This window comes from Pelodiscus sinensis, chromosome 5, assembly GCF_052426305.1.
Source record: "Pelodiscus sinensis isolate ZL-2025 chromosome 5, ASM5242630v1, whole genome shotgun sequence".
Taxonomy (NCBI): Eukaryota; Metazoa; Chordata; order Testudines; family Trionychidae; genus Pelodiscus; species Pelodiscus sinensis.
The window spans coordinates 70,907,531-70,934,863 of NC_143056.1; the positions used below are offsets into that span (position 1 = coordinate 70,907,531).

At 45.4% G+C, this 27,333-nt stretch overlaps 1 protein-coding gene and 1 long non-coding RNA gene across 4 annotated transcripts in view; one reads left to right on the plus strand and one right to left on the minus strand.

Moving 5' to 3' along the window:
- LOC142829150 (uncharacterized) overlaps window positions 1-19,573 on the plus strand; it is a 114,090-nt gene extending 94,517 nt beyond the window's left edge. Inside the window, exon 4 of the long non-coding RNA XR_016349668.1 lies at window positions 2,720-19,573. This is a non-coding gene — a long non-coding RNA (uncharacterized LOC142829150). The remainder of the gene's footprint in view (window positions 1-2,719) is intronic.
- Window positions 1-27,333, minus strand: part of RAD51B (RAD51 paralog B) — a 625,639-nt gene that overhangs the window by 31,457 nt on the left and 566,849 nt on the right. The gene's annotated exons all lie outside the window — the stretch shown is intronic.

Below are 27,333 nucleotides of genomic sequence, written 5' to 3' on the forward strand. Positions count from 1 at the left end.
CACTAGGTACCCTGGAGGGGATGGACCGAAGACAATGACCAAGCCATTTGTCTCGTGCCATCCATCTCCAGCCTTCCACAAACAGAGGCCAGGGACACCATTTCTACCCCCTGGCTAATAGCACTTCATGGACCCAAGCTCCATGACTTTATCTCACTTCTCTTTAAACTCTGTTCTAGTTCTAGCCTTCACAGCCTCCTGCAGCAAGGAGTTCCACAGGTTGACTATTTGCTTTGTGAAGAAGAACTTTCTGTTGTTAGTTTGAAACCTGCTACCCATTCATTTCATTTGGTGTCCTCTAGTCCTTCTATTATGGGAAGTAATGAAGAACTTTTCTTTATGCACCCTTTCCACACTACTCATGATTTTATAGACCTCTATCATATCCCCCCTCAGTCTCCTCTTTTCTAAGCTGAAAAGTCCCAGTCTCTTTAGCCTCTCTTCATATAGGACCTGTTCCAAACCCCTGATCGTTTTAGTTGCCCTCCCCTCTCCCACCCTCTCTCTTCCCTTCTCTCACCTCCTTTTCCCAGTCTCCCCGAGTTTTGTTCAATAAAGAGAGTTTCTATTTTTGAACACACGTGTCCTTTATTTTGTACATCAGGAAGGGGGGCTAGGGAGGGGTAAGTGGAAGGAGGTGAGGGAGGAAAGGGGTACGAGCCCCCGATGGGGAGGACTGGGCTGGCTCTGCGGGCTCCTCGGGGTGGAAGCTCTCCTGAAGCTCCTTGATTGACCCCCTCCCCCCCGGATGGCAGCCTGTGGCAAGTGCAGCCGGGCTGATGGCCGAGTGCTGTGATGTGCCCAGTGTGGGCACTCAGGACACTCCAAGCCAGGACTGCTTTGCAAGCAGGGAACCCCTGAGAACTGTCTGTCTGGGGTGGGGGTCGGGTCCCTTTAACCACAGCCCTCGGCTAGCCTGGGACAGCAGCTCCACGCTCTAAGTCCTAATCTGATGCCCTGCCGGCACTGCTTCCAGCCATCCTTAACCTTTGTTCAGGGTCCACTCAATGTGGACATGCTAGTTCGAATTAGCAAAATGCTAATTCGAACTAGCTTTTAGGTCTAGATGCACTAGTTCGAATTAGCTTAGTTCGAATTAACTAATTCGAATTAAGTTAGTTCGAATTAGTGCTGTAGTGTAGACATACCCCATCTCTGTAACTCTGAGTACTGAAGTACACAGAAGTAAAAAAAAACCTCACAGAGTTGCCCTCTGGGTCAAAATGGGGAAATCAGGACTACTAGAGATAAATTTAGCTGTCATATAGATGTTGCATTAGCCAGGAATTGAACCTCATCTTCTGTGTGGGAGGCAGGTATTTTACCACTGAGCCACCAACACTCTAATTTTAGTTTTCTGCAACCATACTGAAAGCAACAGCTTGCACCAGCCCTAAATTATCTATCCATGTCTTGCCTTGTCACTGACTTGCCATGTGATCTCATGAGAGTTATTTACCTTCGCTGAGCCAAATGCACCCTTGGTGTCACTCCACTGAGTTACATGGGGGAGGACTAATCTTCTGTAACTCAGTTTCCTCATCTGTAGCACAGGGACAGTAATACTCTGCCATCTCGAGTGGGGGTTGTGAAGGTTTACTGATTTTTGTGAAGACCATTGAGATTCTTGGATGAAAGGTGCAATATTAGAGCAAAGTAATCAATGGCATTCCTTCCTTTTTAGCGATTCCCTGTTGCCGCTAGTACTGTACTCTCACATTCCTGAATTAATCTACTCGCTTGAGGGATTTTATTCCATTTTAGTTTAAAATAATTATTTGCTTCCTTAGAAAAGACCCTGGAATGTACCTTTAAACACAGCAAATCTTGAATGTCCAGACAGTGTGGTCCTGAGTCTATCACCTTCACCAGACCCTCCTCCCCAGCTCTCTAGCAACACAGAGACTCAGGTTAGAATTGTTTTATATGTGGATGTTTTGGCCATACTGATCACTGAACTCATTTCAGCACACAGAATCATTTTTCAGATTACATGTTTTAAGGTATGGAAGTAATTGCTGTTGCAGGTTCATACTGGAGGTGCACAAAAGAGAACAGCTGCATTCATTACTATGAGGCAGAATCCAGAGCCCTTGAGCACAGAGCTCCTGAGCTGTAAACCCAGATACCCTCAGTAGCCTTGCAAAAACAACCCCTTTCAGTTTCCTCTTCTGTAAAATGGGGATACCAATACTCTCCTGTGTCACAGGAGGTTTTTTTTATAATCAGTTCCTCAATGTTTCTAAAAAGTTTTACCAGTGGTAAGTATTTCATTGCAAATGGGAAGGGACATGGTGCTCTGGAGTTCCTGATGTGTTGCTATTCTGTGAAATTAGCAAGAGCTAATGTACATTTCTGATAACTTTTATACCAGTAAATTACACTGCATAAGCTGAATTCATGTACAAACCTCTCCTACTGCTACCTTACAGTTATAGAATGGAGGATGGTGGGGTTTGGAAAGCAGGTAACAGCTATGCAAATAAAAGGGAGGAAACTGCTGCTGGAAACTTTGAAATAAATGTACTGTATTATATATAAACTCTTTGCCTGCCTGCTTATTCAGAGCAGCTTTTTGGCTCTGTGAAGGGGCCCTTCATGTACAGTATGGCCAGGATACAACTCCTCAGCCTCACAAAGTGGAAAGACCTTAAAGTACATGAAAGATATGGTGGCCATGCATACTCATGGTATCTCTTAAATTTCCCTCTCCCTTCAGTGAAACATGGTGGCAGAAAGTTACCAACCATGAAGGCCTCATGAAATGATCAGCTGGAGAACAAGGTTGTGAAGAGTGGCAGAATATTGCAGCATATGATCATTTTCACCAAGACCAAGTATATTGGGCCTCATTCACAGTAGTCCTATGGTGGCTTTGTGCTGAAGAATTTTCATGGTGTACCAAGACCCCAGTAGATAAGTACAGTTGGCATAGCTGGCTTTATGTTTCTCTCTAGAGAAGTCCCTGGGGAAGGCGACTGGCAGCATTCCTGGAAGGGAAGAAAGCACTACAGGGATATCCTTATACCCCATCTAATCCCAGCTACCAGCACGGGCCATAAGGGCAGCTGGCAGCTGAGCGCAGTGTTGTACAGCCCTTGAGTTGCTGTACTCTGTGCTGGGGTTTGAACAGATTTCTAAAAGAGGTGTAAAGCCTCTTCTGTTCTTCCCTCAGTCCTTGGGGGAGCTCATCTTAAAGGCAGGGATGAATCTGGCATAGCTTCTAGCATTCATCATTCCAGGTACTACTGCTCATGAGGCAGGCCAGGTCTGTTAGTTATGGATGGTCAGAGTGGGCAGAACTGCTCCCCCCTCACCCACACAATCAAACCGGGATTTTTTTACACTAATCACCAACAAAACTATCTGCCTGGGTTGCCAAGTTGGATAAAGCACAAGGCACTGTCATCTTGATGTGGCAAGAGTTCTTTCCAGGAAAGGCATTTGCACCTGGTCCAACTGAAAATCTACTGGGCAGAAGATTCTCTCTTTATCAGATGGAGGTGGTCCTGCCATTTTAAGGCTAAGAACTGTGAGGTTCAGCCGCACGTACTCAAACGCCCAAGAGGCCAAGGCTACGAGTTCCTCAAAGAGGTCAGTTTTTATATAGTAAAGCAAACAGTTGGCCGAATCAAGTTTTTTTTCCCCCTAGGGCTCTTGGCATCTGGCCCTGTTATTTGCAATCTTTAATTTGTACTGTGGCTTCCTTTTCCCTACTGCATTCTCACTCAGCTGCAGAAATGTTCAATTTTCCCACACACTTACCTCTTGATTCTACTTCTTTATGGAGAGCATTTCAGACCAAAATGTACCTCTCCCCCACACAAAATTGCAGTTACCTCAGTGTTTATTCCTGTAAACTACTGCCATCAGAAATGCAAAAACTTGAAAACAAGGTTATGGGGGAAAACATATAAGGGCCAAATTCATCTCTGGTGGAAACTCACTGCCATTAGTAGATTGTAGAATTACCTCCAGGGATGAATTTCACTTTATTCTTCTATGGAAATGAATGAATGTCTGTCACTTTGAGCCTTCTCTTGTGTTACTTATTCAGTTGTGTTCCCGATCAGGTGTAATTTTCACAGTTCAACACTTCCACTATATGTTAAAGCCATTTATAACACAACTCCCACAATAAGGGGGCAAAGTCAAATAAACGGGTGGATTTTTATTTAGGGATGTTAGCAACTCGTTGAGTGACTACTAGAGGCTGCAAGGCGGGGGAGGGGAGCAGAAGCTGGTGCCGTCTTAAAAGCCGGTTCCCCCCAGCACCATCTCTGGGGAGGGGTAGAGGAGCAGAGGCACAGCGGGGGACTAGGCATTAGTTGGGACTGTTCGGTCGCACCTCTGCCTTTTAAATGTAGCTTAAAAGGAAGAGCCACAGCGGGGTTAGCTCCTGTGGCTCCATTTAAAAGGCAGAGCCACACCGGGGTTAGCTCCTGAGGCCGGGAGTTTACCCTACTGTGGTGCTGCAGTTTCCCCCCTTATCGACCAATCAGGTAGTTGATGGAAAATTCATCAACTACTAGATTAGCTGATTAAATGAAATTTAACATCCCTATTTTTATTATGCAAAACAACAGAAGGAAGAGTATAGCTCTTATCAAGAAAGTTAAAGCAGCTCCACAATTCAGAGCATTTATTCCTTTCATAATTTCTCAGGCACAGGAGCGGCCCGAGGCTGGCTGCAGCAGCTGGCGCACTACGCGGCCTGAATGGCCATCAATGGCTGTGATGTCATCACGGGGCGCCGAGGCGCCCTGTGATGTCACCATCGGGCGCCCGGGCCAGCGGCGCCCTAGGCAGCTGCCAAGCTCACCTAGGCTCACGGGCCGCCCCTGCTCAGGCACAACAGATGAAGCCGACATGTAAATAAACTTGTCAAATAAAATCACAGCAAAATCCAAAAGAAAACAAATAGCAATACAGCATTATCTTGCTAACAGTATACAAACTGGCTGGCAAAAGGACTCATAATGACATATGAACTCTTCTGCCACTAGGCCCAGTCTGAATACAGCCCGAGCTGCAAATGACCAAAAATTATCATGCAGTGGGCAGTTTGTGGCCTCTGTGAAATGAGTGGGTAGTTTCAGTCCAATTCCCAATGGATGGGTGTCCATACCATTACTAACACTAATTGCTCCCTGTGGCAGTCTCTGCAAAGAGACCCTAGATTGAACAGGCTGAGCCAATTATATTGGGATGTTTAGACAATTACAGTGTATCTTGTACCTGTTCTGTGGCTAAGGAAAGACTTTGTTTCTCAGAGCTGTCAGCCACTCCAGTACTTCACCAGCTCTAAATTCACTACTGGCGAAAATAGTTTTTCTGGGGGTTTCTTAAAACTTTTTATAGTGTGGAACACCTGCAACGATAGACATGGGAACAGATCCTCAGCTGGAGTAAGTCAGCATACCACTGAAGCTAATGTAGTGTCACATTTGCACCAGCTAAGGATTTGGCTGGTTGTCTTTTGGAGCCACCTCCACTCCCATTTGCAATAAGCCCAAAGTTTGAGAAACTGGCGCAAATGAAATATGTACCATGTCCATATGCAAAAGTGCTAAGGGATGTCTCCTCACTGTATGGAAGCTGGAAAAATACAGACGTTATTATAACTATACTACAATAAAACAAGTTGTGTGAGTCAACCAGCAGTGCTTCTAATCTTCCCACTGGCTGTCTTTCCAGTCTCTAAGCTCCCCATCTATTTTTATCTCTCCTTTTTTAATATAGTTTTTGTTTACAAGCAATAAATCTAAGGTTTTCTGGTCTCCTGAGCATGGTCTTTGCAAGCAGGCTATTCAAAAGTCAGAACCTACCAGACAGGAATTAGGATATGGACCACTGGGCTTTGCATGCAGACTGAAGGAACAGTGTGGCACCAGAGAGCATAGAAATGTTGGCAGACTGCAAGGAGCATGACAGGGAATTGCAGTTTTCAGGACGATGGCAAGTCAGTGGGAGACTGGCATGGCACAGCCTGCAGGAGCCTGGAACTAAGTGCAAAAAAGTGTGACAAGAACTCCATGAGCATAGCCTTACCTGGAGGTTCATACATAGGCTGCAGCCTCCAGGAATGTGGTACAGTCTGACAGCATGGCGTAGCCTTGCAGGAATATGGCACTTATTTTCAGTCTACAGGAGCACAGCAGTGTTACAACCATCTTGTGGGCCAGTGGTGGGCAACTGTGGCCCACAAAATATTTTGCTTACCATTGCCCACATGCAGGACTGCCAGAGAGTGGTGATTTCTGTCTACATAGGTATTTTCCTACCGGTATCATTAAAGTGACACGCATGTAAAGCAAGGGCACATGAAGTGAGGTGCATGCTGATTACATACAACATTGCGGCGTGTTCCCTCTGCATCCATTCAAAGTATGGCTACATCTTAATCCACACAACCTGCAATTCTAAGTACGTAAACACGGTGAGCAAAACTACCCCATCCTGGGAGACCATCTTGGTTATGACAATCTTGCAGCCCTCTGAGATGGAGGGACACTTATGTGGCCCACTCATTAGCCTAGGTTGCACCTCAAAGCTAGACTGTGCCATGTTTTGAGACTAAAACCTGCCCTGAACTCCCTTATTCCTGAGTCATGTCCTGGGGCATAGGCTCTTCATTTCTCATATGTCCCACCTTGGCATGACACGAGAAGTCAGAACCAAAATGCTAGGAGGGTTTGCAGGCAGCAGCAGGCTATAAACATTTACTCTAGAGATGGGTCAGATTTTCCAGGCATTCACTAGGATTTAGCATGGATCTGTGGGTAACCTTGTGCTTTAGATATGGCAGTCCTAGCCCATGTCTCCACTCAGTTTGTGAGCAAAGACTGATTAGGGTTTGCTTCACTCAGCTCCTACTTTAGCTACGGCAAGTCAGTAGGATGTTCATCAGAAGAGAGGACTGAACAAAGGAAAAGTGCAGTACTCTTCCTGCACTGGACACTGATATGGATTCTTCATGCTTCTCTGAAGAATCCTTCAGGAGAATGAACAGGATGAGGTAGGAGGAGGGATGGGTCCTGCTCTCTGCAACCTTACTCCCCCCCTCCCAAGAACTTTTCTTTTACAGAAACTTCAAGATAAAAATAGGAGGCTTTGGTGCTTGTGTGTCAATCAGACTAAAAAAGAGGGTTTTGAAAACCCGAGAGGCTTTGTAGGGAAGAACACAAAAGGTTGGCTTGTGCTGAAACTCAGACGAACTTCTTGGCTCTGCAAACTTGGGGGGAGGGAAGGGATTGGAGATCTCACAAAAGCAACTTTTCATGCAGCATTTTGGTGCTCTGGGCCCTGATTGAGTTGCTAATGTGAACTAAATCTATTTTTTTCAAGCCAAAGTCACGATGAAAACGCTAAGTATGCACGTTGTGCTTTACACGTGTGGAGTAGGAAATGCTTTTCCAAAGAAAGGGAGCAACATGTTAGTCTCATTTTCCCTCTCTGTAAACTGAGGATAGAGCCCTTAAGATGTGATTTGCTCAACGTTCCATCAGGAGTCAGTGTCAGATCTGAGACTAGAGGCTGACTGACATTGGAACATCATCCACCTCTTTTTTCTGGCTTCATTCAAATTTCTCCTGCAAGATTGTGTGCGGGAGGCTTTCATTTACGCTGAATCCATTTGCTCTTCCCTATAATGTGGATGTTATTCATTACAACAGGGGTTTTCAAACTTTTTTTCTGGTGACCCAATTGAAAAAATTATTGATGCCTGAGACCCAGCAGAGCTGGGGATAAGGGCTTTGGGGTGCAGGAAAAGATTTAGGGCTGGGGATGAGGGGTTCATGGTGTAGGATGGTCTCCAGTCTGGGATATGGTTAGGGGTGTAAGATGGGGTCAGGACTGGTAACACAGGCTATGAGATGGAGCTGTGGATAAGGGATTAAGGGCGCAGGAGACTCTGAGTCTGGAAGGGTTCAGGGCTTGGTCAGGGGATTGGGACACAGGCTTACCTCCCATGGCTTCTGATGGCCAGAGGTCTGAAGGCAGGCTTCCTGCCTATCTCGACACCTTGGACCACGTTGTGCCCCCAAATGGTATCAGGTCTTGCTCTTGGGCGGAGGTGTACAAGCAGCTACACGCAGCTCTGACCTGTTGGCACTGACCCTGGCAGCTTCCATTGGTTTGTTTCTGGTTAATGGGAGTGTGGAGCTGGTATTCAGAGCAGGCAATAGGAGCCAGATCTGCTGCCTAGGAGCCGGACCTGCTGCTGGCCACTTCCAGGCGCAGGATGATGTCAGAATAAGTAGGAACTAGCCAGGAGTTTTCAAAGTGTGGACTATGACCAGCCTTAGCTGGCCACAGGGTCCCTGGGTGCTGAGCAAGGCGACTCGGTGCCTTACATCCTGCGACCCAGTACTGGGTCACGACCCACTCTTTGAAAACCATTGCATTACTAAGTGCAGCTCACAGAGGTTTAGAGGCAGGCGTGTCCTTCCTCGAGATCATGGATCAGGAGTTCTGAAAATGTAAGTACGGCTTTTTATCTTCTGTTTCATTGGTTGGCTGTGCTGGCAGTCTGCTGTGAAATATGTGGGGAAGGCACTGGAATCAGGCAGAACATTCCCACTTCGTTGTGCTCATGTAGTTGCATTAGATTGCTAGTATACCAGCTGTTATTTTGCTAATTCATCTCCAGACTCTTTAGATACTTTCACTACAAACACATGCATCACTAGTTACCTGAAGTTCTTATGTGCCAGGAAACATCTGTTAATCCAGTACTGAGAGCACTGGAATATTACACTGGCTAGGAGCTACAGAGATATGATGCTAGCACACAGCAGGCTCTCTCATTTCAGGCCTACACGCTTCAGGGAACAAGGGAGAAGGAGAGACGGTTTTAATTTCAGACCTTCACTTTCTAGGTGCCCCCAAAGGACATGCACATTTCCTACATAAAGTTCAGTCTGTTTGCAATTAAGCCTCACTCTTTGCTTATTTCCGGATAGATTAACAATAACAAAAATCAGCTTAATCTTAGACTTTTTGAGATAAACAAGGCCACTGTTTCCTGGAGTATAAAAAATACTGATCACGTTTATGGATCTTGGACGGCTGAATTTGCCATGCAAACTTTTCATGTTGAACAAATGTTAAGTTACAAAGAGATAAGAAACAGCTGGGTCTCCATTTTTAGAGTAGAAGAGTTTTCAAAGAGATTATCTTTTCATTTCAATTTTAAACGAATTTACGGCTGATGAAAAGTACCAGATGGTAAGTCGTGGAGACTGAAACCCTCTGTTCATGAAGAGACTTGGTCAGGGAAGTGCAGTAACAGTGCAAACCTCACCCCTCAACTCACACCAACAAGGAATCAACTCTACACCTGAGAGGGAAATTCAATTTCCACTGTGGTTCAGTCCTTGTTCTTTCTGTTGAGTGTCAGCAAGAGTGCCCACTAGATGGGAAATGTGAGTCTCGTTTTTGTGACGTGGATACCCTATTCCTCAGGAACTTGACTGAATCAACTAATTTTCCAGTGGGGGTCTAAGTTGCCATCAGCTGTCAACAACTTTTAGTCACTACCAGCCTGGGTGGGATGCCTCCCATTATCACTCCCTGAACTGCTCTAATCCTTTCTCTTGTGCAGGGATTATCCAGATTGTAACTACAATAATTCACATACTCTCATTCTGATTGCACAGCTGTGATTTGAAGTGGAGTTTAACCAACACTGTTAGTTTGAGGATAGTAGTCACTTTGATAAAGATAATACAGCCTTTAGACTAAATGCAGGTATGATATAGCTATAGCTCCCACTGAATCAATGGCATTTGTTCCCACTTCTAGAAAATCTGGATTTTGCCTTTGGACAGGATTAAAGGCTTGAGCCAACATGTCTTCATCTTGAAAATTCAGTCATAGCATATAGGCTGCATATAGTCAATTATTAGTTTTGGTAGGTTTTGAGAACCAAGATCTTAACATCATGTCATTCAGATTACCAACCTGCTTTCCCCACATCTGAATTCTGACATCATTTTAGAGTGTCCATCTTGAGAGCAGATGCAGCCAAAAAACAGATGAATAAGGGCCTGGTTCTGCTCCTACTTACACCAGTGTAAATGTGGAATAATTTAGCTGAAGTCTGTAGGATAAAGCCAGTGTAAACAAGAGAAGAATCAGGGCTATTGGCCAGATCCCCAGCTTCTTTAAATTACTATAGTTCTACAGAAGCCAATGGAACTGCATGAAGATCTGGCTCTTCATCACTAACTACAGATGTTTGTGGGAGATCACTTGCTAAAAATCATGTGGGAAAGACTTACAAAGTGTGCTTTATAGTTGTAGGCCAGTACAAACACTTTCAGGAGCAGTATATTTTTCAAAGCACAGCTTCCAGGCAAATCATCAAAATGAGCCATTGTCAAATTCATATAACATCTCTGAGTTCCCAGTAAGGGATTGGCCAATGGAAGGTTTGACATCTGGGTGAAGTTAATCAGGTCAAGGCATGATACGTAGCTCTGGAGAGTGGGATTCGGACAGATTTTGCAGTTGGGAGGGCATATTAGGCACCAGGGTGCAGGAGAGTTAAGCAGGTGTGTTTGTGGACTGGGTACTTGCTTGACAGGGCTGGAATAGCAGGGATGCTGCAGGTCAGGATTAAGATGCATTAGCTGAGCTGTGTGTTTGAGAGAGCCCAGGACTAGAAGAGGATTGCAGGTTGAACTGGAAGAGTTACATAGGAGAAGATTGTACAAAGCCTTTTGACACACCACCTGGCTCTGGCTGGTGCATTAGTCACTCACTGTGAGCGCACTGGATTCCGCCTCTCAAATTTGGAAAAATATTCAAACTGGTGATGCAGGGAGAGAAGATTAGGGTGCGTCTGATATTCTTGCAAACAAACGGACACATTTACTGTTGAATAATGCATTCCTTGGGACAGTGACGGGGCTGTTCAAGAGGGAAGAAGAGGGGAAAGAGAAAGATGCAGTAAAAAAAAAGTTTTACAAGTGAATATGATACAAATGAAGTGGCATATGCTACCGAGCTCAGCTGTTCTGCACTTTCTACAGAGCAGGACTGTGGTACACGGAAGTAAGAGTGAAGTGTGGGGCAGGGGAAAAGGTTGCTTGTTGTCCACGTCATACCTCCCAGGAAAATAGAGGAGGATTCCTCCATGACAGCATTGCTTCTTTTGGCTGCACAGAGAGCAGAGCTCCATCCTGCAATCCTTGCTGAAAGGAGTAGGCCCATGCAAATCAATGGGACTATTCAAATAAGGACTAGTCGAGGGAGTCACAGTTGCAGGATTTCCCCCCCTCCCCCCCGTCGCCCCATTTGGGTGGAATAATACCCAACAGAGGAAGCCATCCTTACTCCCTTTGCTAATCTGCGGAGGGCCTGACAAAGGCTCTGTTGTGCTGCATAGAAAAGAGCCATATATAGAAGTCAGAAAATAATGAGGGCTCTTGGAAAAGCAGGTCAAGAAGTGATTTTTAAAAATATGTTCTTGGAAACAGATGATGCTCTTGACCCCCTTTGGCTTTGAGCCATGCAAACAGCAACTTGAAGAGGCTGGGGTTCCTCCCCTCGCCCTTACAGAATGACATGAACCCATAAATCTATCAGAGAGAGAGAGTCAGGTCTCTGAACTCTGTTCTTCAAAGGCAGCACATTTCCAAGAGATGTGTTAAAAACATTCAGCTGTGTTTCAAACATGATTTCACAACAATTACAGTACCAGGCAGGGAGAACCCTGCCTACCTGGCCTACCACTTTGGTCAGCAGCCAGACCATGTTGGGCTGTAGACTTTCCAATTCTCACAAACTAAACAGGGTCAGGCCAGGTTTGCGGCTGAGAGAATTCCACAGTAAATGAAGGGTGCAGCAGGAAGTGGTATTGATGACTCTGCTGGGGACCATCTTGAAAATGTTTCTCAAATCTTTTCTGGAGAAACAAACTCTAGTGGCCAGAGGATAGTACATTTTTAAGTCTGATCTATGCTGAAAATACTAATGGTGGCAAACTGGGTGGAGTAGATGAGGGTCAGAGCACCTGACTTAAGAACTAGACAGAACACCAACTCAGTTCACCATGGCCACAAAACAACCATCAGGTGGTAACAATTTTCATGCACTACCACCTGGAGCGAGACAGGTGATCAGGCGGTGAACCATTCCATGCACCATTATCAGTCCCCAAGACAAACTAACTAGAAGAAACATAAAACCACACACAAGGAAAAGTTTTCATGCTCTCAGGCTCTTGTAATTTCAACACAGTTTCTTGCAGGAGACGCTGCTTGAACATGGAATCCAGTGATTTCAGTCAGGATTCTGTAGCTATAGTCAGAGGAATCTAAAAGGGGATCATTGCTGCCCCTTTCCACTCCCACATTTGTGGGAGGTGCACCCCTCTGGGTCCTGACCATTGCCTTGAGAGATGGGAGGTATCTCCCCCACTGCCTGGCCCAGATGGCAAACAAGAGAATGGACAACGCTAATCCTTCCTTCTCCTGTGGCCAAGCACCCTGTCTTCCTGCCTCCCATCTTCCAACCCCTTCTCACTATTTCTCTGGTTCAGGTCTCCCCTCCCTACCACTTGTCTCTGTTTATCCCCATTGTCTTAATTCCCCCTTTCCCTTCTATAGTCCCACATCCTCTGCCCCTACTCCTCTGTGCCAATGCCCCCTCACTTTCCTGCGCTCTCACAACCCCACAAACCCAGCAGAGTTCTGACATTCCCACACATTCCTCCCTCTCTGCTCTGACCCCGTCATCTTCTACCTTTCCACCAAAAAGAACTAGAGGTGAGCAGACACTGCTACAATCAACCCATGTTTTTATTCACAGCGTGATATGTTTTTGGTAGATTCAAAGGTGTCTGTCTTAAGACTACATTTACCTTGCAAACCTGGGAAATCACTGCATGGTAGGGAAGCCCAGATATTTTCAATGGAACATAGTGTTTAGGGTTAACAGAGACACCTTATTACTATGACTGTTCTTCAGTCAACAACCTCACAAAACAGTAAAGCTCAAAATATATTTCTTCATATTTTTGTATACTACTGTAAAATCTGCTACTGCCCAAACTCCATACAACACAAAACCAAAACTCTTTCCGCACTTCGTAGCAAGGATTTGAGGTCAAACTGGCTAGTCCTCATATGAGTGTGCAAAAAAACTTCCCCCTCTATACCTCCCTTGCAAGGGGATAATCTCAACTGCAGTCCCACACTCTCTTATCCCTGCTCCCTTAAATACTATCAATTCCATACACATGCACATGCATCGCAACTCCCTCCATTCTTATACCCAAATGAAATAATCAGTTCCATCCATAATGTACTAAATTTCATAATCTTAATCCTTCCTCTTTCTCCACCTCTGGCTCAGAACCACTTGACCCACTGGGATTTGAGGAAGAGTTAACAAGTTGATTCTTTGGGAAACAGCCTATATCATGTACTAACAGGTTGGGCCTCCCTAGTCTGGCACCCTAGGGACCTGAACGGTCCAGAATGAGGGATTTTGCCACACCACAGGAGGTTATTTGTATCTCCACTGCTACCACCCCGCCACAGCACTAGACCGGCCACAGGCCCCACTGGTCCCTGCCCCCGCTTGCCTGCCATGCTGGGCAACCCAGCTTGCAGTGTGCCAGCTCCCACTCTGCTGAGCAGCTCAGTTGGGGTGCACTGGGCAGCCTAGTTGAGTAGCCCCGCTGCAATACACCACTTCTGGCCCCTTCAGACAACTCTGCCATGGCACGCCGGGCTTCTGGCTCCTCCGGACAGCCCAGTTGAGGTGCACTGAGCACTCTAATTGAGCAGCCCTGCTGCCGTGCGCTGGGCTCCCAATCCTGCTGGCTGGCCCCACTGGGGCACGTCCGGCTTCTCAACTGTGGTGATCTGGGCTCCTGGCCCCCCGCCAGTCTGCAGGGCTCCTAGGCACCAATCCTCCACTGGGATTCTCTGGTCCTGGAACATCCATGGGCCTGCTGGACCAGAGAGTCCTGGTTTCCAGCCGTTCATCCTGTAGCACATTTCCCTGGCATTGCTCAGGTCCTTAAGGAGGGGCTCAAGGCAGGGCTATGAGGGGCGGGGGGGGGGGGGAGAGGGAGATGAAGCCTCCCCTCCTCCTGAGTTTCATACCAGGGCTGCTTGCTTTTCCCCTTCCAGTCCCTGTCAGGGAGCGAGAGCAGAGAGAGAGAGCCTGTCTGCCCTCCGCGTTCCCCAGCCCTCACTCCCCAGTGAGGAATGCAGCAAACTATGCATATTCCCCTCCCACCCCGATGAAGGGGAACTGCCAGAAATGTCCCTGTATGAATCTGGAGGGGAGCTTCAGCCCCCGCTCCATCCTCCCTAAAGGGTGCTTGGAATGGAGGGTGGCAAACTCAGGGCTGGGGCAGTCCTGGAAAGGGGGTACCCAGCCAGCCCCTTTCACCTGCCTGGTGATTCCGTCTCTTTTCTGTATGGTTTTAGGAGAAGCAATCCCATTCCAGGCACATCCCGTTTTCCTGGCACAACTAAACCCTTACCTGGCTTTAAGTTATGATAAAAGAAAGCTGCATAAGAAATTTGGTGGTCTTAGGTCTTACCGTTTAGGAGTTCTTGAACAAAACCACTCTCTCAAATTTATAGTAGCTATGTGAATGCATGGGAGACCTTCAGTTTCCCCTGCAAGACTCCTGATCCTGAAGTGGAAACATGTACTTGACCCTTTCATTCATAGCAATTGCTTTTTATCTGTTGTTTTCAAGGCTCTTTTCATACATGGAAATGGGATAAAATCTCACTGTAGTTTAATATGAAAGCACCATTGTGGGGTCTGGGAGGGAGTTTAGGTAACCAGGAGAGGGAACTGGGGTGCAGGAGTTTGGGTTGTGACTTTGGGCAGAGGATTGTGGTGCAGAGTCAGGGAGGGCATGGGTGCAGCAATAGGGGCTGAGGAAGGGAGGTACTGGAGTGCTAGAAGCAAGCTCTGGCTAGGAGACTTAGCTGGGGGACTCCTGTTCAACAGCCCAGCAGGTTTCTCAGGCAGACGCCCTGCCTACCCATGCACTCCGTAGCAGCTGCTTGGCTAAAGCAATCCCCCCACTCGCTGATGCCAGGTTGGAGTGACCCCCCTGTCACAGGCAGGGGCTGCCATATTCACAGCAAATCCAGGCCCACTGGAGGTGGGGCTGCTCCAAGTGACTGTGGTGAGCCCCCCGCAGGGCTGTAGCAGACACATGCCCATGGCAGGTGGGGAGCTGCTCCAGCCCCCACCGGTTAACCAGCTAGCCTTTCACATCCTTATCAGGAAGAGCAGACCACTGCCTACCCTATCTCAGGTGAATTCTTCTCTGTTGTGAACACCCTCCAGATCATCAGCACCTTCAGTTGTCACAGTCTCATGGGGCTCCTACTGGACAAATGGCTATTCCTTGACACTCAACAACAGTCAGAAATACCTTTTTGCATAGTTAGCTGGTTGGAAGACTGTGTTGTTTCCTTACAGACGTAGACAGACACAGTGATTCATGCATTCTTCATCTTCAGATGATTCCACCGCAATATGCTCTAACTGTGTAAACCATGTGAAAGCTTCAGACAGTTCAAGTTGTGGCAGCCAAACCACATGACACCACACCACACCAGTGCTCAGGACCCCACATTTGGTGCCCAAGCAATTCCATATGTTCTCCAAGATCCTACAGCTAATCTATAAAAGCTGCAATGAGGTAAACCAGGCTGTCTCAGAGATGACCTCTCTGATCATTGAGAGAACTGCTTTCAAAAGAGAGGATCTGGCTGCCAGACTCCATGGTGAAACGCTCAGGTGCCTGACATTCTCAGTGGCAGACCGTCAGCTGTGGAGCGCCCTATCCATAGAGATCAGGATACACCCAAGTCTTTCTATTCTGAGTCACATCTCTTCCTGAAGGACTAGAGCACTCTCAATTCACAATGGATGGCACTGCCTCTTGGAGACAAACAAGAGCAGTTCTATTTAGAAAAATGTATAGATGATGGAGTGTTGAGAACTTGGTGTTATAAGCCAGTTTTGCTGCTATTTTTAATTTGTACATATGGCATCTAGATTCTGTGAAGGGTGCACTAAAAATGCTGAGACAAAGACAGACAACTTGAATGTGTATGTTATATTAAGCTGCTCATGATTCTGCAGCTGGCACTACTCCTCATAGGAGTGGGAGCAGCTCTTTTAAATTTCAGAAAGGGATCAAACCGCAGTCAAGTATTTCAAGCTGTATTTCTCCTGCATGATTCCTCCCTTCCTCCCATCTCTCCTCCCCCAGCCCTGAACATTCTTTGCTTCTTTGTTTATATTGTAGAAAACATCTGTAAGTGTATCTGCTCAAGGTGAAAGATATTGGCAAATAACTATTTTTCATTGCTCCACTTCAAGGGAAAATAGGAAGAGAGCTCCTCTCACCCCACTGAAGAGTAAGGGAAATTAGATCTGAATGCAGACAGGCCAAATAGACTGCTGCCCCACCTGCCCCATTAAGAGAAAAGGGGATTGTTTTTCCAGTGGAATAAACTATCTTTCAGGGATTGCAGGGGTGTAACTAGTTGTAATGGAATTTAACAAGCATCGAGGACTATTTAGATGAGTATCAGAAACATCTTCCAGACAGTGAGTTGTATTAGGTCGAGCATAATCTCCCACAGGAAATGGCAGATGCCCCATCACTTGGGACATTTTAAAACTACACTTGGGACAACACTAAAAAACGTACAAACAGAACATCCCTGCACTAGCAGGAGATGGACTGGATGATAAGGTAGGTCTTTTCTATGTTTAGCTTCTCTCATGCTGAATGGGATTGGGGTGCTTCAGAGAGGAAAGAAAAAAAGAGCTGGTATATTATTATTAGTGGTTTATATATTGCCTCTCTCAAGCATTAAAGTGCTCTACAAATCTACAAGTAACAATGCATAGGTAGGACCTGTAGTTTTCCCTGACAAGCAGTCATTGATTTCTGTGCTAGGTTTCAGTGGAATCTGTATAAATACACGTAGGTTTGTCTACACTGCCACTTACTGCGAGGTCATTTTCTTGCTCAGGGGTGTGGAACATCCCATCCCCTATCCTGAGTGCAGCAAATTACAGCGCTGTCAAGTGCCAGTGTAAACAGGCTCCACAGTGCTGTTAGCTACCTCGTGGAGCGCTCTCCCAGCACTGGTGCCACCCCACGGAAGTGCTTCTGCAGCTGCACATTAAATTGAAGTGAAGACAAAGCCACAAACACCATCAGTTGCTCTTTTTGGAATCAGCTGCAGAAGGAGGGAAGGAGAGATGTAACTATTTCTGGATCCGCTGCTGCTAGTAGCGGATTCTGTGGATGGTCTCAGATTCCAAGCTTACTTCCATGGCCTGCAACTGGCCCTGGGGATAGTGACCCCTTCATTCATCATTGAATTGCAGCCACCTCTAGGGTGGAATTGGTAGCTGTTCATAGTACTCAGAAATACAACCTGGAAGTTTGGGATAGGAGGTGAAGAAGAATAGCGGGTTTAATGATTTACAGGAAACCCCAGTCCCTGACCACTGGATTTTGAAGGTAAATTGAAAGGTCAAAGCAGAACTCGAATCTAGACTTCACTCCCCTCCCACAGCCATTATGTTCCTCTCCACTGTCCAACTGATGTCAGAATAGACAACTTTCCTATGCAACAGAGCCCAGCTTTTGTCATACATGATACTGTGTTGGACTAATCAGGCACATATCCTCCCAAATTAGAACCAAACTTGTGTGTTTCAAAATCTCCTAGTTGAATGGAGAAATAGGCTAAACACTTAGGATCTGTTAGAGAACTGTCACCAGAACTGGCATAACGGATTGTTGACAAGAAGAGCTGCAATGTAATGGACATGTGGCAGTATATGTACCCCGCTGCCCATATGATCCTCCTTTGTCTGCCCTCCTCCCTGACCTGGGCAAGTCTGGAATTCACACTCCATCCTCAAATGCTGCTACTGGAATCAAATTATGAAAAAAGAACTCATCTCGAAAGAAGACCAAAAAAAAATCAGCTCCCTTCCCAATATCACAGCTGTCCCCTCTTCCCCACCATGTGCTCCTGATATCTGGGGCTGTTCCAAATACTTAATGCATTGGAAAGCATGTCCTTGGGCCAGCTGTGATCTGATCATGGAGCATTGGCTGTGGGTAAATCAGAAAGCAACTGATAGGCAGGCAAACAATGTCTGCCTTGTTACAGCCTCTGTGTGACCATCACTCTCAGTCTCAGCCCACCATCCACCCGTCAAACCAGCTTGCACAAGACTGGGGAGGGCCTATGCACCACACCCTGAGTGCTCCTTTCCTGCCAACCCTGCTCTGAACTGCAGCTATTGTCTGTTCTTAATGGCATGCTGTGTTGTAAAATACATGGCAGAAGGGCTGTTATAACTTCTTTGGAAGTAGAAGAGCAGCAAACCAGTCACTGATACTGATATTTACAAGCTGCTACAGGAGAGGCATGGCAGCAGCACCTGGAACCACAGTTATTTCTGGAGTCCCAAGGACTTGGAAGCCTCCCAGGGAGCTGGTTTCTGTCAGCTCAGCATAATACTCTGCACATTGAGAAGCTGCACAACTCCTGGAAACCAGACACTATCTGGCTGCAGAACCCTGTGGTTATTTTCAATATTATGTATTGTGTCATTCAATAATTATGATTGAACAACTGAATGTATCCGGCTACACCCTCCGTTATTCCCATCAGATCTCAAAAGCCAGGCAGGGCTGGGCCAATTCTTGGTACCAGCTGCCGCAAGAAGTGGGTTTAGTGGTTCAGGAGGAATCACACATCTGAGACAATAATGAATAATTGGTGTTAGGAGGCTGGAGATACTATCCTCTGGGTGAAACTGAGGCCCTCACCACTAATAGCCCATATAAATCCACACATAGTTTGCAAAATATTATGACAGAATTTAACATGAAACACATCACAATTACATTATTTTGAAATAACAAAATGCATGTCTACACATTAAGCCACTATTTCGAAATAATGGTGAGATGGAGGACTTCTTACTCCCACTCTTGTAATCCTCATTTTACGAGGAGTAAGGGAAGTTGAAGGAAGTCGACTTGCTGTGTAGTTAGCGCCAAAAGCTGAATTAAGCTATTTTGACTTCAGCTATGCAGTTGATGTAGCTGAAGTTGCGTATCTTAATTCGACTTTTGCCCTGCTATGTAGAAGTACTCCTTTTGTGCTGAAATATTTGAGACTTAGGCCCAGATCATCTAGTCAATCCGAGATGGAGTAAAATCTGCCTTCATGGATCAGATTACAAGATTTGGACTTAAATTATTATAACCACACATGGTAAGGAGACAAAAACTTAGCTAAAATGTCTATCGCTATATAGATATATTGTACCATTGTGACTACAAAATGATGTAAGTAAACAAAGAGGGAAAAAAACCCTACAAGATGGTACATGAAAGAGGAGAATAAATACTTAAATAGTCTCAATTCTGCAAAGGTAAGTACTGTTCTTTTTGCGTTGCACTGAATCCAGTAACTTTTGAATAATTTTGTGCATGTGTGTAAGTGCATGTGCAAGAGAGAGAGAGAGAGAGAGAGAGAGAGAGTGAATTAGCTTGGAATGTTGTAAAGATGTATGCCAAGGTCTCAGCATCTGGAAAACAGACATGAGAACTATATTTAGTGCACAATGACTTGCAATAATTTCTGGAAAAAAAGAAAGAAAGAAAAAGAAAAAAAGAAAAAAAAAGAAAATGGGAAGTTGGCAGTGTTAGGCCTGTAAAGGAGTTATAATGAAAAAAGAACAACCAGGCTGGCAAAAGGAGTAAATAAAACCAAGGGTTACATGTTAGTATAAAGGGCTGCTGAAGAGAGAATCACTGTATAGAGTTAGCAGACATATTTATAAACACACTACAAATAATGTACAGTTCGGTATAAATACCACCCTAAAAAGAAAGTACAAAGCATTCCTAGCACAGAACAGTTAGCGGTTGGTCTGTGATGCACATGTATTTCTCCTATAACTGGTAAAAACTGCATAAATATGTTCCTTCACTCAGATATCTGAAACTTTTTTATATAAATAATAGCATCTGCAGGGGTTCTGCATGTGAATGTTATACCAAGCTGAGAATGCTTTGGAAATTCTTTGTTAAGTATGTAGATATTACTGTGCACTTTTCTGGGCACACTTATAAATAGATTACTAATGAAGTTACAGTCTGCCTTTTATAGAGACACACTTACAATGAAAATGGCATAAATATTTTCTGAAGTCCTTACTCATATTACTTGTAAACTCCTGAACGTTTAAAACAGAGAATTTTAAAATCAAGTTCCCATTTCTACCATTTATGCAGTCTGTTTACTTTTCATGCATTACTGGACTTGGACAAGGTAACATCAATGATTTAGATATTGGCATTGAGAGTACAAGCAATGCAGCTGGGGGAGCATTTATTAGGGAAGTGCCTATACCTCAGAGCTTGCAGGGGAGCAAATGGGAACCGCCTCTGCCCCCAGGCAAGAAGAGACCAGGCCTGATAGATAACCACGGGGCTGGGGCAATTGCTGGGCCTTACAAGCAGATAGAGAGGTTGGGACAATACCTTATACTGCAGTGGGTGAGGGAGATGTTTGGAGCAGTCACCAAGCCACAGGGTAGATACACTGGATTAGGGACAAAGGCCCATCAGGGAGGTAGAGGACTTGGCACAGTCTGTACCCCTGTGGGAAGAGTGAGGGACAGGGACTGGAAACATGGAACTGACTGGCATGGTGCCCAGCCCCCAGAAGATAAGAGTGAATGGGTCAGTAGCTTGCCCTACTAGGGAAACTTTACTGCTCCAAAGACTGAAGTCCTAAAATCTCCTGTTTTCTTTCCATATTAGTGCCTCTGTCTTGAGGCTCTTTAACGACCACACAGCTCCTTGCCCTTCCTGCTGCTTCCCTCAGTGGACCAACAGAGAAAAAACTGACAAGGTGTGTGTGTTAATCCCAAATTTCAAAGTAAAATCAGACCCAAACTTCAAGTAGTGTAAATTAAGGCTGCTAAAGAGAGGGACAGTTGATTTCTGGATCACAGCCTTCTTGTTTTAACCTCTGAGGTGCTCCTAGAACAAGGACTCCTGTCTGAAAATAGTCTGCTGAAGTCAGCAGAAGACGAGGATTTACTGTAATCAGTGCCGTAGCATTCATCAGTGCATCAGGCCTGCTCCCAAACTGTTTCCTAAGAGATATACACAGCCTCAGCTGGGTGCTCTTTGTAGATCTGGCAGAGGGCAGCTCTGTCTATTAGCACTCTTAGTTGAAAGCCACAAATCATTAGTCTAAACAATTCTCTGTACTGTTTCAGAAGAAATTAGGAGCATTACCCAGGTGTGAGTGAATAAATACTACTGCAGACTGCAGGCAGAACATGGCCACAAGGAATTGATGTGGTGAAAAAAAATCCTTTGCTTGGGATATTTAGGACAATGTACAGTCAGTCCCTGGGTTACATAGATTCGACTTACATCGGATCCCTACTTACAAACGGGGTGAGGCAACCCCGCACTAGCTGCTTCCCCCCAGCAGACAAGGGAGACGTGAAGCTAGCACCCCCCCCAGCAGACCAGGGAGATGCGAAGCTAGCGCCCCCCCTCGCTCCCCCGCAGACCAGGGAGACACGGAGCGGCTTCTCAGCAGACACCTCAGCTTGAGAATAAAGGACTGAGGGAAGTGAGGTGTGAGAGAATAAAACTGAGCTCTGGAGAAATGTTTGGCTAGAGTTTCCCCTACAATATGTACGAGTTCCAACTTACATACAAATTCAACTTAAGAACAAGCCTACAGTCCCTATCTTGTACGTAACCCGGGGACTGCCTGTAGTCCAAAACACTGGAGAATGCACTATATATAGGGAATAAGCCTAGATAGCACCAGGAAGCATTTTGCAGTAGGCTCTAGCAGGTCTTCTCTGACTCTTATGAATTAGGCAACTTCTCAACTTCAAATTATTTTGCTACAAGTTTGGATTTTTAGTGTTCAGTCATCATATCAATAAGTTGAAAGGGTGGACAGCTAGCAAGAGAGAAGCACTATCCCCAGTTAGCAGATAGCGTCTCAGTAAAGTACAAACAACATGAAGAGAAAAGAAAGAAAAGGAATCTAAGATACCAATGTAAAGAAAACCATCTCATTTTAACGCAAAACTTCTGGGCAAATAACCTTTGGTTGTCCCCACATTCATATATTCTAGATTGTTTAAAAATAAAATAAAAAAACCCAATACAATTATTTAAAGGAAATAGACAATAGCAAAACGGCATCTATTACCAAATTTCAGTGGCAAAAGTGCTATAAATTCCACAGACACTCAGTGAACCAGCACGGACAGTAGTACTCTAGCTGGTACGCCGCTGGACTTCCAAATAAGAAAACCACCATTGCAACCGGCACTAACTGAGCATATGGGCCAAGAACCAAGCAGAGCAGCTCAAAGAAACAAGATTCTTTTTTCATCTCTGTATGGGTTTTCTTGAGCCAGAGAAGAGGCACTATGAACTGATTATTCTCTGGCTACCTGGCACCTTTCTCTCACTACTGAAACCTGTGCAAAATTCCACCAAAATGTGGGAGCTCTTCACACAGGTATAAACAAATCCACAAGATGGACGAGAATGGACAAATCAGGCTGGTGGCTAGGGCCTTGCAGGGAAGCCTACACTGTGTGCGGAGTCTCTTCCTGTTTCGTAGCTAGTGGATGTTAGTTCCCAAGTAAATTCATCTGCCTCTTTCATATGCCACACATTCCTTGAAACAATAAAATCAAACCCAAGCAACTGTGTTTAGTTCATGCTGGTCAGAAAAGCAGAGCTGGAGAATCCCTGCTCTGGCATATCTGGAGCCTTCTGCATAGGTGCAAATTTATCTGTTGCTGACAAAGGGTGTCAACAACTCCTATAGGTGCCAGCCACAATTTAGCTGCAAGCCTGGAGCATTAACCATAGTTTCTGAAATGGTGCTGAACAGTTTGCTCTGTTATGCTTGAACTGAAATCCCTCTTCACCAATGGCTCATATCTGTGCCAGTTCCTGACCATCCATTGTCGGTAATGGTTAATTTTCCGAATGTAGAAAAGACCTAGGTATATTTAAAAAAGAACAACAGAGACAGGACAACTTTATATCCTAATATGGCTCAGTTGTCCTTACTCCAGCCCCATGTATTTCTACTCCACTAGGAATAAGTGGAAAGAAAAACAGAAGCCCATCTGCACATACACACACACTAGGGTTGCCAGGAGTCTGGCTTTCAACCAGAACCTCCGGTCAAAAAGGGACTCTGGTAGCCCAGTCAGCACTGCTGACCAGGCTGTTAAAAGTGTGGTTGGCAGAACTGACAAGATCCCTACCTGGCTCCACATGGCTCCCAGAAGCAGTGATGTGTCTCTTTAGCTCCTAGGCTGAGGGATGGCCGGGGGCTCCATGTGCTGCCCTGCCCTATGCACCAGCTCCCATTGGCCAGGAACCACAGCCAATGGGAGCTGTGGGCTGGTGCCTGGGGGCGGAGGCACCAACATGGAGCCCACATCCCCATCCCCTGCCTCAGCCTGGAGCCCCCTCCCATTCTCCAAACCTCTTGGTTCTAAATCCCCTCTGAATCTCTCATTTCTGGCCTCACTCTATAGCCTGCGTCCCCGGCCAGAGCCCTCACCCCCCCTCTCCACCTCAATCTCCTGCCCCAGCCAGGTGAGTGAGGAAGAGGAGGGGATGGAATGAGCAGGGGTTGGAGGTCTCAGAGAAGGGGCAGGGCGGGGCAAGGGTGTGACATTTTGTGCGATAGAAAGTTGGCAACACACCCACCCAGACACTCACTCACTCTCTGAACAACTTATGCCTCTTAAACTCTAATCTTTTGTTAGCGATTTTTCAGGCTAAAAGAGTGAGGTGAATGTGGGAACTGGGTATTTTTAAGGTTAAAAAGCAGTTTGCTGCAGCTGGGTTATATTTAGAGTGTTGGAGACATTAATCTAGCTTGTTTAAAAAATGTTTTTCCTTTATTGTATGTCCCTCATATAGCATGCATCCCCCACCCCATCCTCAGAATGGGCCATTTTTTCCAGCTATTTGGCATGCCATGCTCGCAGTATGAATCTGAATGCCTGCAAACAATCTGCCCTAGGCAGTCTGAGACACTTGCAGTATATTTTGCAGGGAAATTCCTCTAGCTTTGTTGCATCATCCTATACCTCTGTCAGATTCCCTGAAACACAGAGGAACAACTTACAGGGCCACTTTCATTCCTGGGAGCTACGCTAGTGATGAAGATTAAGCCCCCTGTTTTCATTATAGCACATCATCAGCTTCTGCATAGTGATGGGACTGCTAAGAATCTGGTGATAATGAAAAGGCTAAGATTAGCTGTAGTTATTTCAGTGGGCTCCATTCTCCACATTGAGCTCCACTTGGACAGAGTGGGAGGAGGGCAGGGAGCTAGTTGTAGCTCTTGGATTCTTAGTGGTCCGGCTCTGATCCAAATTAGAACTACAGAGAAGCGGGGACCTTATGGCAGTGGAGGTTAGAGCACACTGAACTCCGCTTCCCCCCTCCCCCTCCTTGTTCTGTGCCTTCCCTCCGCCCTCCCTTATGTTGGGCAGGGTGGCAGGTAGACAGCTGGTGATTCATGTTCACCTATGCAGGAAGACTTTCTCTGGCAAGCTGGGACTGCTTTAAGGGTTTTTTGTTTTGTTTTGTTTTGGTTTAGTTTGGTTTGGTTTTTTCGCTATTGCATGGCCTTAGTGAACTGGAGAATCCCATCCCAATGCTTTTATTCAGCTAACCAATGTTAGATATCTATGTTAAAATATTTCAGTTTCTTATCATATTACACCTTTGAAATGAGCAGCAAACAATTAACCTATAAGGCCTTTTGCCCCTGGAGAGCAGGATTCACACCCATCTCAAATGAGGTTCCCAGGGATCCTTCGCTCTGGTCGGTACTCACGACACAATGTGGCAGAATTTAGCACCATTTGCAGTTTCCTCTCAAGAGAGGCCCGGTACCGGGTAGCAGGGCTGCTGCTAGCTCAGTCAGCGCACCTCAAAGTTGCGTATGTGGGAGTCCAGAAAGAAATAGTGGGGGGGAGTGCAGGTAAGGACAGAGGGGCACTGGTGAAATAGCACGGGGTCCCCAAACTGAAAGAGCAGAAGGGAGCTGGCAGCTTCATATTAAAGCAGCAGTAGCAGCGCTGTGTGAGGAGGAAGTTTGCACAGTCTCTGCAAAAGGTCGTGGCTGGCTAGAGCCAACACTCTCAATCTTTTACTTTCCTGCATGCCAGACATCTAAACATGTTGAGAAAAACAAGAAGCAAAACAATAGGTGACTGTAGCGTGAATAATAAAGGCCTGACTTCCCTCTTGGAACTTGACTGCTGTTCATAAACTGCTCCAGCTGCGCTCTCACGGTTTGGGATGTCAGCAGAGCTCCTCAAGTGAATTACAGCCTTCTATTCATTTTGGAGCCATCTACTGTATCCTTTTCTATGCTGTATTGTAAATGCCAGGAGGGTTGCTGCATTGTAAGGACAGTGTTATAATTTCTCTTCTACAGAACTGGGATCTGTAATGGTGTGAATCCAGTTATGGGTTTTTTAAATATTTTAAAATGAGTATCATGGTGGGAGGTGCTGGCTTCACAGCCTGCTGTTTAGTCCTAGAGCAGATATAGCACAGGCAGCACGGAACACTTCCCACCCACTCCCAGAATGCCCCATCCAGCTCTGCACATATTACTGGCAGACTAAATTTTTTTCATTCGTGTGATAGAAAGATAGTGCATCTAACAAAGTGGGTTCCAGCTCAGGAAACCTTATGCCCACGTAAATTTGTTAGTCTTTAAGGTGCCATAGGACTCTTCATTTTTTTAGAGCGTGTGACTATAAAGAACTGACTCAAAGGCAAAGGGCCAAATTCATCCCTGGGGCAAGCTGTCTGACGTCAGTGAAGTTACTTTAAAGCTCGAATATAGCCCTGTATCTTCAAAATGCATCTCTTTGTTCTTGCCAGGGCTGTTCCATGCATGATAAATCCCATGCTAATCAGCTTGAGTTTGCTGAATGTTTTGTTTCTTTAGGATTAATGTGAGAAGCTTAACAAGGATTTTTCTATACTTTGGCTATAAGGGTATCTGCTGCAGGTTTGCTTTTTAAATGTGCAATAAAATAAATTATGTTTATACAACAACAAAGAGAGCCAGACTATTGTGGCTGGCCCTTATGTCGGTATGTAAGCCATCTTCTCCTCCCCCTAGCACTGTCATGCAGGGTACAGCAAAAATTGCAATTCCCTGTACCCAGGGACTGTCTCCTGACTGGCCCAGCAGGTGCTAGACATCTCAAAAGGGGCAGGGAAGAGCTGTGATCACATCCCTGCCATTTCATCAGCCAGCAGTCTGTGCTCCCAGGACTGAAGTTGTGTCTGTTGTATGGAGAGAGGACTCAAGGCTTCAGGGCTGTCAGAGGGGCACCTTTCACTAGCCTCAAATTCTGTTTAAAGTGAAAGTGAAAAAAATATGTATTCCTTCCTTGTTTATTTGGTTTGAGGTTGGAAAGCCATTATAGCATCAAAGCGCTAGAGAGAGCTTCTAAGAGGTACCACCCAAAAATAAAGGGAAGGTTGGGCTCTGATGGCATTCACACCTCCCCCTCCCCGGAATATTGTTAAATCCCCACCAGAGGCTCATAACAATTCTTTAGTTTTTAGAAGAGAAAAAAAATTGTTTTGCCTTTGCCTTTGAAGTGGATCACATTGTACCAAGTAATAGGTATTGAACATTTCCCAGGAGAAGACATCTGCAGACTCCTTTCCCAAGTCTTCAACCCCACTCCTTTTACAAACTGCACTTAGTGGGCCCTGCATTATATTAACAATATACTGAGTAGATGTTTCAGGAACAATGCATAAGCTCTTCTAGAAAACGGCAGTTTTACACAGGTTTGTCAAATGGAATTGTCTTCCTCAAAGAAAAGAAAAGAAAAGAAAAGAAAAGAAAAGAAAAGAAAAGAAAAGAAAAGAAAAGAAAAGAAAAGAAAAGAAAAGAAAAATATTTTTGTTTAACCAGGGATGCAAATAGTAATTCCCCTCCCCCTCTCCTCTCTATGAGCCTGCACAATCATGGGGTACTGGGATTTATCAGATCCCCTTTGCCTACGGGACATTTTTATAGGTGCCCCCTTTTGAAAATACAGGCAGTACACCTGAGTTATGTTAACAGGCTGAGATCCCATCAATACAGCCAGGGTGAAAATTCTGTCATATGCCAATTATAGTTATTCTACATGTCACATATTTCTAGACATTCTACAGATAAA